Raw genomic sequence first — 6,803 nt, 5'->3', positions numbered from 1 at the left:
GCCATATTAAAATTATAAGTGAACATAAAAATTAAATATCACAAGCAAATCCCATTCTTTGTATGTTTGTGTTCTTTTGTTTAAATTTTTTGGTTATGTATGTGTTTATTCATACCTTCAGCTAATATTTAAGTGTCTCCTGTGTGCCAGTCAATACTAGGTATTGGAGACACTGGCAAACAAGGCCAACATTGCCTTTATCCTTATGTAGTTTACAATGAAAAACAAATTGCAAGCCTGGCCAGTGTGGATCAGTAGTTGAGCGTTGACCTATGAATTGGAGCGTTGACCAATTCTGGTCAGGGCACATGGCGGGGTTGCAGGCTCAATCCCCAGTAGAGGGTGTGCAGGAGGCAGCTGACAGTGATTCTCATTATTGACATTTCTATCTCTCTCTCCCTCTCCCCTCCTCTCTGAAATCAATAAAAATATTTTTTTAAAAATTGCAAGTGTGAAATAAAGGGTGCTGTGGGACATCTAGCATAAGAGCTAACAAGTCTGGAGGTTCAAAGAAGACTTCCCTAATAAAATAAAAATAAATAAAGCAAAAAACAAAGTACTTCCCTGAGAAAAAGGTGCTCGGTTTAAAGAACAGTAGTAGTTATCTGACAAAACAATCACAGGCAAAGGAACAGTATATGCAAAGATCTGGAGGCAGGAGGAAAAAGTCCAGGTGAGCTAAAGCTAAAAACTTAGGAGGGACTAGAGTTAAAGAAAACATTATTGTCCAGCTGGTGTGGCTCAGCTATTGAGCGTCAACCCAGGAACTAAAAGATCACCGCTTTGATTCCCAGTCAGGGCACATGCCCAGTTAAGGGCTGGATCTCCAGTAGCGGGGCACGCAGGAGGCAGCAGATCGATGTTTCTCTCTCATCAGTGTTTCTATCCCTCTCCCTTTCGCTCTCTCTGACTCAACAAAACCATATTTTTTAAAAAAGAAAACATTATTCATTTACATTTGTTAAAGACAATAAGGAAGACTATATTCAAGAGGCATTACTGCAAAGGGGGTTTTGCAGTATGGGATAGAGATTAGAATCAACCCCAAATACAAGGAAGAGTTGGGGGTTTTGTAGCCAAGAAGCAGGGTAAAGGTCAATGAATGGAAAATTACTAAGTGGTAATATCAGGGGGTATGGGAGATTCTTGCTAGACAGATTTAATGGGATTCTTGCTGAAGGAAAGCCAGGGTGATATACTGAGAGTGCAGGATGAGGAATTTTATCAGATATAATGTTCCAATAACAAGGGTGGGAGATTTTCGCTAAACTGACTCAGCAGAATACTTGCTACAACTGTCCTAAGCCCACTAAGGGCAGAGCCCAACATTGGAGCCTAGTTAAAAGGAGGGCTCAGAGGATCCAGACCCAGATTTGGTTAAGGAGAGAGGTTTATTTATCAGTGTTACAGAATGTACCGGGCGACCAAAAAAATATGCAAGAGTACTGGAGGCGCAGGAAAAACCCATTTATTTCCAGACATTTCACATGTACCGGTACAGGACTCAGGGGAGATTGTTTCTCTCAAATCCTGAGTCAACCAATATGGAGGAAGCTTTCCCTTTATACCCCTTTGGTTTCTTTGTCCCCCAAATATGGATCATACTTCTGGACCTTTTGTGGGCTTTGCAAAAAGCCCCATGTGCTGGAATGAGGGCAGTGAGACCAGATCTCAAGGCCTGGCCTGGCACCAGCACTGATAATTCCGTCTGGGGATTGTATTGTTTATGGCCCCTCTAAAACAGGAATAAACAGGTCTTGCAAGACCAGACAATTAAAGGGGCAGTGGCTAGACTATAGGCTAACAAGAATGTGCATTAGATTAATGGCACAGATCCGTTTGAAATGAATAAAACTAAAAAAAAAAAGACCGTACCCTTTTATGTAATGATGTTTACTTTGAATTTATATTAGTTCACACAAACACTCCATCCATGCTTTTGTTCCGGCCCTCCGGTCCAGTTTAAGAACCCATTGTGGCCCTCGAGTCAAAAAGTTTGCCCACCCCTGGGCTAGACTATAGGCTAACAAGAATGTGCATTAGATTAATGGCACAGATTCAGATTGCTAGACCCCCAAAAATGTCTCATTTTCCCCACCATCAGTAGCTGGAAAGTTAAATTAGATAAATAAGGAAAGGCAGGCAGCTTATGCAAGGCTGCATTGTCCATGGTTAAGATTTATGACTTGATTCTAATGACAATGAAAGCCATTGGATAGTTTTAAACAGAAGAATATTATCAGATTTACATTTTTAAAAGAATATCCTGATTGTTACTAGAAGGACAGGCTTGGAATCAAGGAGACCAAATTAATTTTGGCAGTAGTTTGAGAAGTACTTAATACTCCTAATGAACATTTTATTACTGATTGGAGGTCAGAAATGAGGAGAAGGAAATGACATGGATCACTTCCAGATTTTTGGCTTGAGTGACTAGATATATAGAAATTCTGTTTGCTGTTATAGGGACTTACTGGTGAAATTTTTATTTTGGCTGTTCCAGAAAGTTTTAAAAAGAGAAAAAGCAATAGCTCACAAATTATTTTTAGCTCTTTCCATAGATGAATAAAAGATGAACCTATATTAGACACTGCATTTAAAAAATTCTCAGCCCTAGCCAGTTTTTCTTAGTGGTTAGAGCATCGGCCTGCAGACTGAAGGGTCCCAGGTTCGATTTCAGTCAAGGGCACATGCCTGGATTGCAGGCTCGATCCCAAGTAGGGGGCATGCAGGAGGCAGCTGATCAATGATTCTCACTTATCATTGATGTTTATCTCTCTCTCTCCCTCTCGCTTCCTCTCTGAAATCAATAAAAAAAATTTTTTAAATTGACTCTCTCTGCCCTAGCTGGTTTGGCTTAGTGGATAGAGCATTGGCCTGAGGACAGAAGGGTCCCAGGTTCAATTCCGATCAAGGGCACATACTTTGGTTGCAGGCTTGATCCCCGGCCCTGGTCATGGTGTGTGTGGGAGGCAACCAGTCCATGTCTCTCTCACGTTGATGTTTCTCTCTCTTTGTCTCTCCCCATTCCTTCCAGTCTTTCTAAAAAAGAAAAAAAAATTGACTCTCTGCCGTGTCTACTAGGACATACAGCTGTTTCTGTACATAGTTATATCTAGCATCTACTATTTTAACCTAGCGTATACTCTATTTCTGTTATGGGCTGAATGTTTGTACACCCCCTGAAATTCATATTGAAATCTTTTTTAAAAAATATTTTTATTGATTTTTTCACAGAGAGGAAGGGAGATGGATAGAGAGTTAGACACATCGATGAGAGAGAAACATCGATCAGCTGCCTCCTGCACACCCACCACCGGGGATGTGCCCGCAACCAGGGTACATGCGCTTGACCAGAATCGAACCTGGGACCATTCAGGCCGACGCTCCATCCACTGAGCCAAACCGGTCAGGGCTCATATTGAAATCTTAATCTCCAATGAGATAGTATTAGAACAAAGGGCCTTTGAGAGGTGAGTAGATCACAAGGGTGGAGCCATCATGAGTGGAATTAGTGCTCTTATGAAAGAGACTCCAGAGGACTACCTTCCGTGGTGTGAGCACACAGCAGGAAAACAACCACCTGTGAACCAGTAAGAGGCCTTCACCACACACTGAATCTGCTGGTGCTCTGATCATGGACTTCCCAGCTTCTAGAACTGTAATAAATAAATATTGGTTGTGTAAGGCTCCCAGTCTATGATATTCTGTTATACCAAACCAAACAAACTAACACTATTCCTTATCAGCAAAGACATAAGATTTCAAGTTTTTCTTCTTTCTGCACCAGGCATCATAATAAAAAATAAAAATAAAAAAGGACACTGAATTGTTCATCAAGATATGCACATTTTAAATGAATTTCAGCTTTGAATAAACCATTTAATCTCTCCCAGCTTTCATTTCCTATTTTGTAACTGAGGTGAGCTTTGAAGTCCCCCCAAGATAGTCTAGCTAGAATGCATTTAATATACCTAATTGAAAAGCACACAAAAAGTAAAAAATTAAAGTGACACCGTAAAAGCGATTCTATCTTGCATTTATTTAATTGAAAGTTGATCTTTCTCATAACTTCCCACTTACTATTTGATCTGTTTGTCAGATGTATTGGTTATGTATTGCTGCACTATAGATTACCCCCAAAACTTGGTGCTTAAAACAACAAACATTTATCTCTCAGTGTCCATTAGTTAGGAATTCAGGAACAGCTTAGTTGGGTGTCTCTGGCTGGGGATCTCAGGGGAGAATACAGTCAAGCTGGATGTGCAGTGATCTAAAGCTTGAAGGCTGTTTGCAGGAAGTCTTAGTTCCCCGCCATATGCACTTCTTACGTAGGCCGCTTCTGTTAAAGAAAAAATTATTCTGACACTTGTTAAAATGGTAAGAAACCCATTATTCAGGGATATTGCAATAGAGAGAAGAGATCAGGATCAACTCTGAATACAGCAAAGACAGCTGGGAATTTATAGCCAAGGAGCAGAGTGAGGGGATCAGTGGATGGAAAATTACTGAGAGGAGACATCAGCGGTAGAGGTATTCTTGCTAAAGGCAGGCCAAGGGCGTAGATATCAAATGTGGGGAAATGAAGTAACAGGACTTTTGCTAAGACTGGTCGGGCGAGGATAAGATGTTACACAGAAGGCCTCGGTTGTGGACTAGTCCAGAAGCAGACTCAGAAGAGCCTACTGAAGTTTGATCCAGGAGAAAGTCTTCGTCACTTGAGTGTCCTCTCAACATGGCCACTAGCTCCCTCCAGGTCATGGTGGGTAGTCATGCCTCAGGCCTATAACTTCCCTAGTAAAATGTATTTTCTGCCATAAACCCTGTGCATTGCTTTTGTGCATCTAAGTTGACGCACCTTTGAAATTCCTCTTTTTTAGACCTCTGAGAAGCATAATCACCTTTAAGACAGTACATAACATTGTTAACTATCCTGTAATCCAATCATAGATGTTTCCCTGCCTTGCTTTCTTCCACATTCATGGTTCATGTAATCTTGCTTACTTTCCCTCCTTAATCCCAAATATTAAAAAGAAACTGCAAAACTGTCATTTCCCGCCCAGCCAGCATGGCTCAGTGATTAAGTATTGACCTATGAACCAGGAGCTCATAGTGTGATTCCCCGTCAGGGTACGTGCTCAGGTTTCGGGCTCAATACCCAGTGTGGGTCGTGCAGGAGGCAGCCGGTCAATGATTCTCTCTCTTCATTGATATTTCTATCTCTCTCTCCCTCTCCTTTATTGATGTTTCTATCTCTCTTCCTCTCCAAAATATATATATATATATATATATATATATATATATATATATATATATATATATATTTAAGAAAAAAACTATCATTTTCCTTTTCCCAAAAGTGTTTTGAGGATGTTTGCTTTCCCTGGCAATATCGGGCAAGGTTGGGCTCAACTTAAACTTCTTAATTTAAAAATCCTCTACATGATCAACCCCGGGCTGGGGCAGCTCAGTTGGGGGCATCGGTCCCAATACAGTAAAGGTTTATGTGTTTCAATCCCCCTGTCAGGACACATACAAAGAATCAACCCAATGAATACCATAAATAAGTGAAACAACAAGTTGATGTTTCTCTCTCTTTCTCTCCCTTCCTCTCTCTCTCTCTAAAAATCAATAAATAGGCATTTTAAAATATATATCTACAGGTTTTAATGTTTCATATTTGGACAATCCAAATAGTGTAAAAGAACAAGCAGGAACTTGCGCTGCCTTTTATGACCTACTCTCTGAAGTTGCACACTGGACCACTTTCTTTTCTATTTGCTAGAAGTGAGTCACTAAATCTAGGGAAAGGGACTTAGGCTCCACTTCTTGAAGAAAATGTTTAAGACTCTGGGAACATATCTTAAACCGTCATATCAGAAATGAATTAATGGTAAAGCAGCTCAACTCGGTCAGTTATAAAATTGTCTTGGCTCTGGAAGCAGGTTTATCACATTGTTTTAAACTTTTCTCATTTTGATAGACAGCTCTGTGTATTTAGAAACTGGTTTTCTCTTTTTCTGCAAAACATCAGCATTTTGGCCACAGACAGATGCTAGTGTTGAAAATAAGCTTATTTTAAGCTTTCTCCCCCAGGAGTCCTCTACTGTTATTTCCTTACTCTGACTTCAGATATCAATCTATTTTTGCAGCCTGAAGTAAAAAAAAAGTGGGGGGGCATCTCCAGTTTTTTTGCTATAAGCTGGAACCTAAAAATATCTCCTGGTAGATAAAAGACAAATAAAGGAGGTCTTCAGGAAAATCCTAGGACCTTCTGACATTATCATTTGATGATTATTTTTCCTTTCTTGTGGAAAATAGAGTTAATAAACTGTGATCATTGTTCATAAGCAAAGTACATTGCTTTTGTGCATCCATTCATTTTGAAATGCCTCTTTTTTAGATCTCTGAGAAGTATTTCCCAATATTAATATTTCCCAATACTAGACTAAATACATCTCAACAACAACAAAGAAAAACACTGTTAGCAAATATGCTATGGAAAGTCTCTCTTTAACTGGAAATTCCCTTACTTGTTTTTTAACATTTTTTCAAAACCGAATTCTCTAACTTTAGAGTGCGTTAGGATAACCTGGGGATCTTGTTAAGACAAAGATTGCTGGGCATCACTGCCAGAGTTTCTAATTCAGTAGAGTTGGAAGGTGGGGCCCTAAAATTTGCATTTCTAACTAGTTCTCAAATGCTGCTGCTGCTGCTGGTCTGGGGCCCACACTCTGTGAAGCACTGTTGGAAAGACGAGGAATGGTGAGGGTGGTAATAAAGTTAAATCTACCTCATGTGAG

Source organism: Myotis lucifugus, unplaced genomic scaffold (assembly GCF_000147115.1).
Source record: "Myotis lucifugus unplaced genomic scaffold, Myoluc2.0 scaffold_231, whole genome shotgun sequence".
NCBI lineage: Eukaryota > Metazoa > Chordata > Mammalia > Chiroptera > Vespertilionidae > Myotis > Myotis lucifugus.
The sequence above is the reverse complement of the archived record's forward strand: the minus strand, read 5'-3'. Positions refer to the sequence as shown.